A 15,216-nucleotide genomic window follows, 5' to 3' on the forward strand; every position below is an offset into this window, starting at 1 on the left:
ATTATGTATGGAATGCAGTTTTTGTGCAATAATGTTATATATGTTCAAACGTGTCTTTTTTTCTCTTCTTGTATATATATGTGCGCAGTATATTGCATGTAAGCAATCAAGTTATAGGCAATTAATTTTTGTGCGCAATTGAACTATCGGAATGTGATGTAGGCAAACGATGCTGTTGCCAATCAATTTGTAGTGATCCTTCTCCCCTAGATATTACGTCAATCTTTATTTAAATCCAGAGATTTTTTTACGCAGAACTTTATTAAAAGAATATGTCGATAATTTAATAATTGAGGAGGCACAAATTACTAATGAGTTAATATCAATTGTTTTAATACAATTCTTGTGTGTCGATTTATAATAATACATACATAAGTGATACACATAAAAGTAATAATCAGTACGTCCGTCCTATCCTAAAATTAGACTGTTCTGAAGACGCAGCCGAGTAAATTAGAACTAAGTGATTCTTTATTATGATCGTTCTATACATGTACGTTTCATTTTTATGTTCATACGCTGTTGATCATCAAATATTAAACAAGCACAAATAATACTTATAGCACTGTAAGCGCTAGTACGGAACGTAACTTTAAAAGGCAGTACTATACTCGCGATATGATCCAAAAGTTAGGTCCTCTTGCGCGCTCGGTAATGATACTCTCACTCCTGATTTTCACTCTCACTAGTGAGTATATCGCGAGTGTGAGAGAAAATTTTTGATAGCGCTTATTCATTCATTTGGACGAAAAAAATGAATAGATTGACGCAGCCTAATGCAGTTCATTCAAGAAATTTCAAGAAATTATGACTGTATTCAATTCGCGAGTATATTACATTAAATCCAGCAAGGACGTAAAGCAAGAATCAATCATCTTAAAATTATTTAAAAAATAAACAGTGGGAATTTACCGGTCTGTTTCGCCTTCTGAACGCTTGTCAACTTTACACGTCAGTGCTCCTATGACTGACAGTATTCAAATGTTTCATAAAAAAATTATGATTACTGAAAAATTTCCATCTATACATACATATTATATCTTGTAAATAATTATATTTTTATTCTCAACTTCTTTCATCAATAGTTATTATTAAGAGAAGTTATTGATAGAGCAATATTTCAACTTTAAGAATCTGTTTTATTAATTGCGATACGATAATTTTTAATAGAGTTATGAGCAATCAAAAGTTAGAATGCTCCTTTCTACTAAATTTGCGAATAACTCAAGAACAAAAAAATCACAGAAACATTTTTAAAAAAGGATTTTATAAGGAAAATTCCAAACTTTCACGATATAGAGAGTCGTAAATTTTCGTAAATTTTTTTTGACGCGCAATAGACTTACAAAGTAACAAGAAATATATTCCTTTCTTTCAGCTCATAGCTTTCTATATATAAAAATTACAAAAAAACTCATATAAATTTAAAAAATACAGTAACCATTCGAAAGTAGAGATTTCAAGCTTTAAATCTCTTTTTTAAATTTAAACTTTGATCATTTTTAATGAAGATATTGTATATACAATTTTGAGTTAACCAAATACCTCAGAACTTATAATCGCTTTGTCAATTGTAATTTGTTCTGTGTCACTTATTTAATGTATTGCTGTATATTACAATTTATTAAAATATGATTATGATTGGGTTGGAAAAAAATTCTGCTGGAATTCTATTAGAAAGTTATGTACAGAATATATTTGTTACAAAATTTTCGACCGTCTGACGTGAAGCTTAAAGTTTTTCTTAAATGTCCGTCTTTAAAAAATGTTCCTATGATTTTTTGTTATCAAGTCATACACGGATGAAATAAAAGAGCATTCTGATTTTGATTGCTCATAATTCATCGTTAAAAATTATTGTACCGCAATTAATAAAACAGATTCTTAAAGTTGAAACGTTGCTCCATGAAGTGGTGTAATTGTCAATTTAAAAAAAAAAGAATATATGTACATTTGAATTAAAAATGTGATACTATCCATATAACCATTGCATAAAAGGAGACAAAAGGAGAATAATATCACTTGATAGAGCAACATTTCAACTTTAAGAATCTGTTTTATTAATTGCGGTATGATAATTTTTAATGGAGTTATGAGCAATCAAAAGTCAGAATGCTCTACTAAATTTGCGAATAATTCAAGAACAAAAAATCACAGAAACATTTTTAAAAAAAGATTTTATAAGGAAAATTCCAAACTTTCACGATATAGAGAGTCGCAAATTTTCGTAAATTTTTTTTGGCGCGCGACAGACTCACAAAGTGACAAGAAATATATTCCTTTCTTTCAGCTCATAGCTTTCTATATATAAAAATTACAAACCTCATATAAATTTAAAAAATACAGTAACCATTCCAAAGTAGAGATTTCAAGCTTTAAATCTCTTTTTTAAATTTAAACTTTGATCATTTTTAATGATGATATCCTCCGCAGAACTTATCCTCCAACCCAATATATAACACAAACAGAAAGATATAAGAATTTGCTAATGGATTTTCTCATGAATAACCTGATTTTCTACATGTGCAGTAACAAGATCTTTTCGCGAAAAGCCTTTGTCACACACCAAACATTACGCCTTTTTATTGCTATGTACAAAGCTGTGTCTGTCTATATTGTTTTTGGTACGAAAGACTTTGCCGCAAATCTAAAATGCAACATATTTATAAGTACAGAAACATAAAAATAAAAAATCTATCAAATGAGAAATAATTGAAAAAAACATTAACGATAATTTAAAAGCACATATCTCACAAAGATATGGTTTTTCACTATATCTTTTTGTATGCCCTATATAGGATGAAAGATAGCTAAATGTAGCTGAACATTCTTCACATTTATATGGTCTTTCATCGGTGTGCTTCGCGTTTATATGACGACTCAAAAGATGTTTTGAAGTATAACTTTTCTCACATTAGTCATACTTGTGATGTTTCGCATCGATATGTACCATCTTGTGCGAGTCTAGATTCGATTTTCGATCATAAAAAATGATCATAGCAATATTAATCATTTGTTACCAATTAAATTAAGCATAGAGATCGCGTTAGCAAATAATTCCTCAAATTTATGTTACTCACTTAAATAGTTTACTACAAAACTCGCATTGATATAGTTTTACATCTGCATGAGTTATTTCGTGCCTACGCAAATCACGTTTTGTCTTAAATGTTTTACTACATACACCGCATCTGTGAAGTTTCACTTCAATATGTACGCCTGTATCATGCCTACGCAAATAACATTTTGTCTTAAATGTTTTACCACATTTTTCACATTTGTAAGGTTTCACTTCAGTATATACGTCTCTATTACTTTGTCTCAAAATTTCTAAAGAAGTAGCTTTGAAGATGATTGCTATAAAATCAATATGAAAATGTAACATAAAACGGATAACGGTTGAAATAATACAAAGTTATCAAAAATACTAAAAATATTAATTATGAATTTTATAAATCTTATCATACTGTTGAAGCACACATTCTGTTTTGTCACTAAGCGTTGATTCACTTGGAACCCGTTGCGGATGAGATTCCATTTTTTCCAACTAAAATCGTCAAAAACATAATTTTTTACTATTCTTATAAATTTTCTAGATAATAAATTTTCTTATAAATTTTCAAGATTGTCATTGTCAGGACATTGTGTCACAGAAAGTTGTCGTTAACGTAATTATATTATCTCATTAAACAACAACTTGAAACAATTTTTGCAAAAACGGGAAAATATATTGTTATGACAATATCTATGTATAACGGCCAATACATCATTACCAACTAGATACAGAATTATCAGAGATGAATGTAGTTTTAGTGAATACTGAATTTTACGCATTGATAATAAGAACTATATTAAATGCTTTACAGCCAGCCATCATCTTTTAGTGTATTTTACTGCTAGATTAATGTATTTTATCATTAGCGATACTTGATATATAATTTGGAATGTTCTTTCTATACATGAACGTTTATGTTTTTCTGATTTACATAAATAAAATATTAAATAAAATATTGAATTAAAAACATGATACATTGAAAAACAATGAAAATAATTAAATTTAATTCAATTTGGATACAAATTGAAACATATAAAGGAGATACCGTCATGAAAAGTTAAAAACAACATAAATAACTAATAAGTATGAAAACTGTAATATTAGGAGTAAACGGTATAATTACTAATCGTGTTTTAAAATCTGATAAATAAAGATTATAGAAAATTCAATGAGCATTGAATAATATCCACAGCCTATTTTACATTCGATGAACAGATTGATTCCAACAATAAAATTATAAATAGACTAATAACTATTCCGAAAAATAAAAAGAAAGAAATAGAATGATATGTCAAAGTCAGATTATATCATAAAAAAAGCGACTGTAAAAATAGAATGACGCCTGATGTTATTTCATAAAATTGAAATTTAAAACAGTTTAATTTTTTTTAAAACATAGAATATAAGATATAAAAAAATAACCATTTATATAACCGATAACTATTTAAATAGTCGGTTTTATTTTGAAATAACTATTAATAAAATAACTATTATAACTATTAATGAAAAATAACCGTTTAGCCCATCCTTAAACTAAAACATTTTTTTTTTAATATGATAAAATGGTTACTATTCAGAATATTTACGAACTGACATCAAACAAAACTTACTAAATTTTCACAAAAATAAAAACAACCAAAAAAGAAATAATTGAAAAAAACATTAACGATAATTTGAAAGCACATACCTCGCAAAGATATGGTTTCTCACTGTGTCTTTTTGTATGCCCTATACGGGATGAAAGATAGCTAAATGTAGCTGGACATTCGTTACATTTATATGGTCTTTCATCGGTATGCTTTGCGTTTATATGACGCAAATTTTGTTTTAATGTGTAACTTTTCTCACATTGGTCATACTTGTAAGGATTCCAATACCATGTGAGTCTACCATGCGAGTCTAAACCCGACTAAATTGTCGACTAAAAAATAATCCAATATTAATCATTTGTTAGCAATTCAATTAAGCATAGGGATCGAATTATCAAATAATTCTTTTATTTTTTGTTTCTTACTTAAGTACTCAAGTACTTCAGCTAAATGATATATCACAAAACTCACACTAATATGATTTTTTCACCTGCATGCAGAATTCTTTCATGCATACGCAAATTAGCTTTTGTACTAAACGTTTTACTACACTGTCCGCATCTGTGGAGTTTAATTCAATATGTACTCTATTACTTTGTCTTAAAGCTTCCGAGAAGGAAGCTTTGAAGATGATTGCTATATAACAAATATGAAAATGTAAATGAATAACTATTGAAATAATACAAAGTTACTAAAAACACTAAAAATATTAATTATGAACTATATAAAGCTTACCGTATTGTTGAAGAGCATATTCTATTTTATCACTATGCGTTGATTCACTTGGAATCCGGAGATTCCAACTTTTTTTCAACTCTAAAATTCCTAAGGGGTACTTCTCAATTAATTTTATTCAAATGTTCTCTAAACTCTTTTCTCACGATCTAAATTTTTTTTGGACATGTATACTTTCAAGTTTATTCATCTGTCAAAAACATAATTTTTTACTTATAAATTTTTATCTTTATAAATTTTTTAATATTATGTCATGGAATGTTGCCATTAACATAATTATTGTATTAAACGGCTTAAAGTACTTTTTGCAAAATAAGAAGAGAATACGAGGGCAAGTCAATAAATTTTTAGAAAAACATAGTAAAACATAGTAAAACACATTTTTTTTTATTCATTTTTATTTCTCATAATCTCCTTTCAGCTCGATACACTTGATTCAACGATTCTTCAACTTTTTCAAGCCGTCCGAATAATATGATTCGTCCAACCCTTCAAAATAAGCCTGTTTCGGCAATGAGCTGCTCTCTAGTGACGAATCTCTTTCCTCCGAACCATTTTTTTTGGAAACAGGAAATAGTCGCAGGGAGCTAAAGCTCTGGCGAATATGTTGGATGGGAAAGCAATTCGTAGCGTTGAATTTGGCCATCAGTGCCGGGCACGTATGAACCCGTGCATAGTCTTGATGGAAAAGTACTTTCTTCTTCGCCAAATGAGGACGTTTTTTCTTTAAAATGTTGTTGAAACGGTCCAATAAGGCTGCGTAGTAATCGCCAATGATTGTTTGCTTCGAGGGAAGGTAATCGATATGAATTATACCGCGTGCATCCCAAAAAACTATGGCCATTACCTTTCCGACCGACTTTGCGGTCTTCGCCTTCTTTGGAGCTGGTCCCGTGAAGTTGTTTTGTCTGTTCCTTCATCTCAGGTGTGAAGTAATGGATCCAAGTTTCGTCCACAGTAATGAATCGACGCAGAAATTCATCTGGATTATGTTGAAACATCTTCAAACATGTTGTTTTGAAATTGTTACAGTCGCGCTTATGATTCACAGTGAGCAAACGCGGCACCCATCTTGCCGATAGCTTTTTCATACTTAATTGTTCGTGCAAAATTGAAATCACTGTGCCATGTGATATGCTTGTGGCAACAAGCTCGCACACTTTCACTCATCGATCAGTCAAAACAATATCGTAGATTTTATCGATGATTTCTGGCGTAGCAGCCTCAATTGGACGTCCCAAACGAGGTACATCACATATGGATATACAACCACGTTTAAATTCATTCACCCAATTGTATATAGTCGCAAACACTGGTGCAGATGTGCTACAAACATTACCCAATTCGACTTTGATTTCTTTCGGCGTTAAACTTTTCATATGTAGATGTTTGATCACTGCACGAAACTCGTTTTTTTCCATTTTGCAAAAAATACAAAGGTTGTTCGTTTTAATCGTCTATAGAAATAAAACCACACGATGAATTTCGCTCAAAATTTGACAGTAATCAACTGAGAGATGCTACTTGTCAAAAAGTAATGTGACACTGCAGGCCTTGTGATAGATTTTCTAAGAACTTATTGACTTGCCCTCGTAAATGCAATTAAATATAGTAATCAGAATCTTGAAATACAGTTGAATTTAAAATTGTTTGCTGACAACTAATCAAAAGCTTGAGAATGACTGATTCAAGGTCCAAATATATATACATTTATATATATGTATATATACTTATTAAGGTAATTGTTATTTTAACAATTCTTAAAATTTAATCGAAATACCCCCCTAATGTTAAAAATACATAGACGAACAATTGAGAGCAATAATTGTACGCAGTTAATTATGCAAAATAATTAATAAATATATTATTCAGACATATTACATACAGATCGAAAGAATCTTATGTAATATGTCTACGTAAGCGTACGTTTCGGTTCTGTTTGCGCCATCAGCGATGTCATAATGTAGATGCAAATATTTAAAAATTGAAAAATTAATCATGTAATTTTTCAATAATTTAGTCGATACGAATCAGTACTTTAATGTGTTTTTTGAATCCACCCTTTGAAAATAATATATTTTTTTGACATATTGATAATAACTAGTAGCCCATTTTACCAAAGAACTAATTGACAAGAATTTTCTCAAATATGGAATTGAAGAGACTCCTCAGCTGCTCTTTTAGACATCTATCCGACATGATTAATTTTTCAAATTATATGTAACGTCTAAACAATACATTTATTAATTATTTTGAATTAATCGCATTCGATTATTATTCTTAATCGCCCATTAGTCTATATTGATATCATTTTTATCTCGAGAGCTCAATTTTACTTCATATTGAATTTTAATTCCTTAAAGTAATTCAACAACTTAACAAAATAACATCAAATTTTTTTCACCGGATTTTTTTAACAATTTTTACCAGAGCACCAGAATTTCAGAAATACACTTTTATGGACAAAATTCAGCCGATCCGAATGAAGCAGAAAAAAATCAAAATCATACGCTAACGAACACTTAATTTTTAATTTAAATCGTGATCAAATTTACATACAAAATGAGTTTATAGCTCATTCATTTTGCAAATTAAAAAAAAAATAATTTTAAAATTGAGTAACAATTGGAGCGGCTCGAATTTTGTCCACAAAGGTATTTCTCCACTTTTTCTATCCGTACCATAATGACACTGGTTAAAATTGTTGAAAAAAATCTGAAAAAATTCTGCTGTTATTTTATTGAGATCTTAAATCACGTTAGTATGTGTCCCGAATAAATTCCAAAAATTACAGTTAATAATGTTAAAAAAACAATCATCCTAATACATGTATACTATATATATCGTAAACTATATTATATATATTAAGTAATATAAATAACTATATATTAAGTAATGTTACACTGAGAAAAATTGTTGTTCCTCTATTATACTAGATACTATTTATTACTAAATATTTCTAAGTATAGCTTACAAAGTAAGAAAAATGTACTTTTCTTAGAAAAATTTAAAATAAAAATTTGTTAAGGAAAAATATGTTCATGTTTTAAAATTGATATCCGAAATTATAAGAAAAGAAAAATTCATGCAATGGCTTTCCAAAACCTTTAATTATTCGGTAGCTCCAAAGTGACGCTTTTACATATGAATTCATATACATAAATTACGTTACATTTACATTTTAAACAATACATTTTATTATCGATATTATAAAAAAAGTTACTTATAACAATATAATATATCATAGCATCGTATATGTGATAATACAAACTTTAGAAATCAATGTCGGTCTAGCTGGATCTTAAATGCTTGTATAATTCTGTATGAATTTATATACTGCATATGTAATCTTTCATGCAGTAACATTACATTGAATAGCAAAGTAACAATTTGAAAGTTTTTCGCATTTTCGAACGATCTTAATAGTGAAGAAATAATAAAACAAGTTTATTTATAACATTTTTAATATTATTAATAACATTTAACAAATGTATGACGATATAATATTTTGACATAGCCCGTATGAAAAGGAATTATTGAAAACTATTATGTACTATATAAATTTCTACAGGTATCATTCAATTTCTATAGTTATTTGAAAAATAATTTCACGATTATATCCGTGAATAGTAATTAAATAGTAATTAAACTATTGGCGAATAGTTCTGAAAACTATTCGCGATTACGTAATCAAACAAAACGAACGCATGTAATATTGGCCTTACTCATTACGAAGTAATAAAGTTGATATCAATCTTTGTACATAAAATTCAACATCTTATATTTATTTGTTTACACAAATATTTTAAGTAATGAAATATTTCAAAATAGATTTCTTAAATGATTTAAATAATAAGAAATAACAAAAAAAATATGAGTACTGATTAAAATATAGGATATTATAAAAAATAACCGTATATTTATTTAAATAACCGGTAATTATTTAAATAACCGGTTATTTAAATTATTTTGAAATAACAGTAATTGTTATAACTGTTAATGAAAAATAATCCATCCTTAACTAAAATTATTTTTTTTAAATAAATATACAATAAAATGGTCACTATCCAGAATATTTGTGAACTGACATATCAGTTAATACTACTAAATTTTCACAAAAATCGCTAAGATATAGTTGTTACTTGTATTTACTATTTGTTCTAATAGTAAAGTAGTCACGATTCTACGCATAATACATTACGCAAAAAAATTAGGGAAGGCCTTTAAAACTTATAAATTATGTCGATTTTAAGAAACTAATATCTCAGCTTTCAGAAATCGCAGGACATTGTTCCTTACTGCGTTTTAAAGACTAAAGCCTTTTTAAAATGGCTTAAATGAAATTTTTCATCCCATTAAATTGTTTTTTTCGTGAAAACCAGAAGCAGATAGTGTGAGAATCTTAAAAATATCATGATATTTCAATCTTCCAATATGCAAAACAACAACGAAGCGAAAGATGTCACCACATCAGTTTTGAAACTGAAAATATCCCCTTTAAAATAGCATAAAGAAAATTGTTCTAGCTTGCCGGAGCTGATTTATCAGGTTCCAAAGTAGATCCTATTTTTTCGCAAAATTTTGGTTAAGTATCACCGGCATTCGCGTTATTCAATGTACCACAAGGAGGTTGCACGGTCGGAATTTACACATATGGTATGTATGTGCGCGCGTGCGTGCGTTCGTGCGTGCGTGCGTGCGTGCGTGTGTGTGTGTGTGTGTGTGTGTGTGTGTGTATGTATTTATAATATGTATTTATAAGTAATGAATGATAATGTCCCATAGTACCACTGACAATATAAATAGTTTTCTTAATAATTCTAAACAGTTATTTTTCAATAATTTCTTTCCGTACGGGAGTATTATCGTTTATATTTCTGTTCAAAATTTGTTACTTCTTCTATAACGTGTGCCGCGGGCGCGACATGTATATGCTATTTCTTGCGATTAATTAAACGAGAAAATCTTATGAAAATTCACTTTATTTTTGCGAGCGGTCGTTGTGCGTGGACAACAAAAATTATAATATGGCGACTATTTTCGGCGGGAATTCTTTCCTCTAACGCAGAAGCGTTGTGTTTGCAGCAATGCGACGCCTCGCAACGCCACGTACAAATGATCGTCGCACAAATGATCCTAGCGCTCGTACTGCTCTTTACAACGGCAAATTCAAACATCACATCAGCTCCCAAATCAAAATCAAAATTACAACAAAGAAAGATAGAAAGCATTATTTAGCCAAGTATTCTGTTTAAAAAAAAATGCATAGAATTCTACTTGTGTGTATGAAAACATCTGATTCCCTTAACTGACAAACTGTCGAAAAAATATCGCACGCAATTGAGAAGATTATTATCAGCTGAAATGGTGTCCCACTTTACATGATTTCATTTTATTTCATATAATATCATCTTTACAGATGATTACAGATGATTTTATAATTATAAATGATAATTATAAATAATGTCATTTGATTGCACAATGATTTTTCATAATTGTATATGTAATTATAATATTTTTATTGATTATAAATGATTTTATTTAATTAAAAACATTGTGATGCGAGAATAATTACTTAGTATAATCGTAGGATAATATTCCCAGAATTCATGACATTCCTAAGAAATCGCTATGTAATCATTTTGCAATCAGATAAAATCTATGAAATCAGATAAAATCATGTGGGACCACTAAAAAATATAATGAAATCATATGTAATTGGCAGAAATTATTCTGAATTTCCATGTAATCATATCAGTCATGTGTAATCACCATAAAATTTCATGAAATCAATATAAATAAATAATTCTAATGCAATACAGACTTTTGCGTAATGCATAACGCATAATGCAAAAGAGATTAATAAAAATTCTTTTTCGTAAAGTAAAAAGGAAGAGTTCAAATTGTGGTTAATTCTCTTATGCATTATTCGTTATGCTTTTTGCAAAGGTCTACGTCGCGTTCCTAAAGTAACAGAACGTAAACTACATTATTAGCCATGTTTTCCTGTGCACGTAGAGCATCATTTGTACCTGTTTAACATTAGATTATCGACGGAGATAAATTATGCTCTATGCGTTTGATGCGCAAATTGGAACCTTTAAAACATAAATTCCCAGCATGGATATTATCACCCTCCTGAGGAGATGTAGGGGGACGTTGGTATAGTCCTAAGGGCAGTAGGGGCGTATTGAGGAGCGAGTGGACAAAAGAGAACGTGAGAACGCAGAGAAATTTAATTCCCTAAATATTTTTTAAACAAACATTTAAACCTTAAACATTCAAGCATTATGGATTGTGGTAAAAAATTTTGTATTGCATTTTTCTCATCCTAATGAGTTGGATTGGATGGAAACGTGGATTTAGTGCTGTTACAAATCTTTTGATAAAAAAGAGAAATCGACTGCAAATAGTTGAGCATGGAGATTTAAAAATACTGCTGACAAAAATGGAATCAAATATAAATAAATTATTAATGTCACCTCAAGCTCAAATTTCTCATTAATGATAATTTTTTAATATTTATAAATTTATATTGTACTATAATTTTTTAATATTTTTTATTTGATTCTGTATTTTCGTTTTGTTGCTTTATTTAATCTAAAGAGAGTTTATCCGTTACAATCAAGGAGAGGCTGAACAAAAAGTACTTTGAAAAGGAGGAGGTGAGTTAAAAAAGAAAACTGGGAAACTATGCTCTAGAATCTTACATATAAAACGAAGCACGACCGAACATATATTACGCCTAAAAAACGTGGTGGTATGTAATTTATGTTCTGCAACCTCAGATTTATTATATATACAGATTTCATGATACCATTCCACATGATTTCATCACAAATTTTTGTGATTACATCTGATTTCCAATGTGGAATGATTATGTGGAAATTTGAAATGATTTCTGCGGATTATGATTTCATTATGATATCTGATGATTCCGCATGTGAACTGTGTGATTTCATCTAACTTCATGATTACATCTGATTGGAAAATTATAACATAATCATTTGATTCATAATGATTTCGAGGACACTGTCCTATGACCATATTAAGTGATTATCTCTTCGTGCGCAGTAATAAAAAAATCTTGATTTGGAGTCGTGGAGTATATAAATATTTGAAACCATTCGAATTTATAATCTGACAACGATTATTGTTGACACTGTTAAGCTGTATAAATATTCTTTAAAATTTTAGGAAAATCAGAGGAGTCAAAGAGGAAAGCAAAAGTGAGAAGTTTGTTATCATGGGTTTGTGGAAGCACGTTGGAAGAATGACGATACATGAACAAATTATTACTGTTGTTATGTACGTGATTCTAAAAGAGATATTGCAGATGACAACGAAGATGTTGGAGAATAAAAATGTGGGGTGCATGAAGTTTTATTCCATTGTTGCAAATAGCGAAAAATATTCTAAATCAGATTTATGAGTAAATAATATTTAATTTATTTATGACAAAATATGGCATCATGAATTTAAGAATATAGCAACTTAGTCATTTTTTAAAGAAATAAATTTATGATTAAGCTCACATCATAATTATTACAACCCCTATAAGACGAAACTGCAGCAATTAAATTATTCTAGTAATCGCGAATTAAATTGACAAGCAATCTTAATAATTTGATGCTACAATCAGGGATCATATAAAGATGTTAATATGTTGAAAAACTATTAAATAAATTTATTGCGGAAAATACTTTGGCTGAGAGTCGAATCCGGATCTCTCTGTATTTCGTACGAGCGTCCTAAGCATTTAGACCACTGGAGTAATATTTATCTAAAGTAATATTTTTCGCAATTAATAAATTTATTAACAGTTTTTTCATATATTAACATTTTTATAATATGATGCCTGATTGTAGCATCAATTATTAAAATTGCTTGTCAATGTAATTCACGATTACTAGTGTACTTTAATTGTGTTTATAGTCTGGAAAAACAATTCGGCACGCAGTTCGAAAGACTGTAATATGATGTATGCAAATACATATATGGTATATATAATAATTCAAAACTGAATTATTTAAACAATAAAGCTCTAGCTTTGATTGTTATAGGCATTTTAATTTTTAGTATTGATTTTGTTCTCACGTATGCAGTTTAAAATAAAGATTCTTAATATTATTATCTTTAACAGTAGTTTTGAGAAAAAAAGTTTAAATATGGCTAATTAGTGTAACGTTTAATCGTTAAGTTGATAAACGAGCTTAGAACATCTCATATAAATTTCGTTTTAACAGTTATATTCTTTTTTAATAGTTTGTATAGAATTAAATTTATGTTATTTATATTTTTATGGGATAGAGAAATGTAAAAATAATGAATTTTAAGACTTCCAGGACAATTCTTTTTATTTTCCATTTTCAGAACAAAATTTTTAAGATAATTAGAGTGCTGTAACCATCTACTTAAAGGTTAAACGGCCATCTGTCCTTGAGTTGAGTTGTCGTATAAATGAGCACGCACTTCAGATACTTATAAGTGAGAATTTCAAGTTAAGAAAAATAAACTCTGCACAAAGAATAATATTGCGAATTTCAGAACGAAGCATCTAAAAATTTAGTTAGAGATTTGAAAATAATTCTGTTGGATTATTAAAATAAAATTACAAATCTTGTGCATGCTGCAAAAAATGTTGACATTCCAATAACCAATTTGAATGTCCAATATAATTATTTTGCGAAAATCAATTATGGATTAAAAAGATTACTGATGAAGATTCCAAAGAGAATCGAAACGTTCAAGATTTCTCAAGATTTGAAATAAAGATGACACCAACACTTCGTGGATTAACAAATTTATTTGTAAAATTTTATTACGCACCTCCACTGACTCTTGTTAGCCCAAATTTAGTTTGTTTTTTGTTATAATTATTTTGATAATGCAACAAAATTATTTTCAGATTGATATTTAGCTAAATTTTTAGATTCTTCAGCAAAAACTTCCTTTTTGTGTAATGATAATTTTGTTTGAAAAATTCAAATTGCAATTTGTCAAGACGCGAATATAACAGATATCTTCTGAAACAAACAAGAAACGTGGAAGGAGTATTGACTAACAAAAAGTTAATTACAGAATCATCAGAAGCAAAGAAACCGCATGATTTCGCTCTCTCTCTTGCTCTCTTCGCGATCTTTCGGTTATTGGGTCTCCCTCCTCGACATCCAAATTCGATGCCAATCTCATTCTACCTACTAATAATGTGGGTTCTTGTCCCGACGAGCCAGAATGCAAATTATTGTGCGTGAATAAAATTTCAGCTGCCGTCCGAACTCTGCGGTTGCCTCTCCTCTTTCCCGTCCCTCATCGATCGTACGGAAAATAATGCTCGCATGAACCACAGTATGTCCTCTACGAAATATATATGGAATCTGCGTGTATAGTATGTACCCATGCAACCGATGTGTTGTTGCTTGCATTAAAATAGCGAGATAATAATGCAGATGAAACACCGGGTCCAAATACCTACTTTCACTAAATACTCAACAACTCGAGCCCACAATAATCAAAATACAATAGCAATTATTATTAAATATAGTAAAATTAACAATTTATATACATTTTTATTTACATTTTTCATTACATTTGTTGTCAAGATTTTAATTTCTTTTAAATTCTTTAAGAATCTACCTTATAAATATTTCTTATTTATTAAACAATATAATATTATTTATACATAAAACGTTAGTCCAATATTGATTTGACTAATAAAACGGAGAAGAGAAATGATTAATTTTTAAAAGAGATGATAACATTTTACGGAGAGAGAGAGAGAGAGAGAGAGAGAGAGAGAGAGAGAGAGAGAGAGAGAGAGAGAGAAAGGATTAATCT

This window comes from Atta colombica, unplaced genomic scaffold (genome assembly GCF_001594045.1).
Source record: "Atta colombica isolate Treedump-2 unplaced genomic scaffold, Acol1.0 scaffold234, whole genome shotgun sequence".
NCBI classification, from domain to species: domain Eukaryota; kingdom Metazoa; phylum Arthropoda; class Insecta; order Hymenoptera; family Formicidae; genus Atta; species Atta colombica.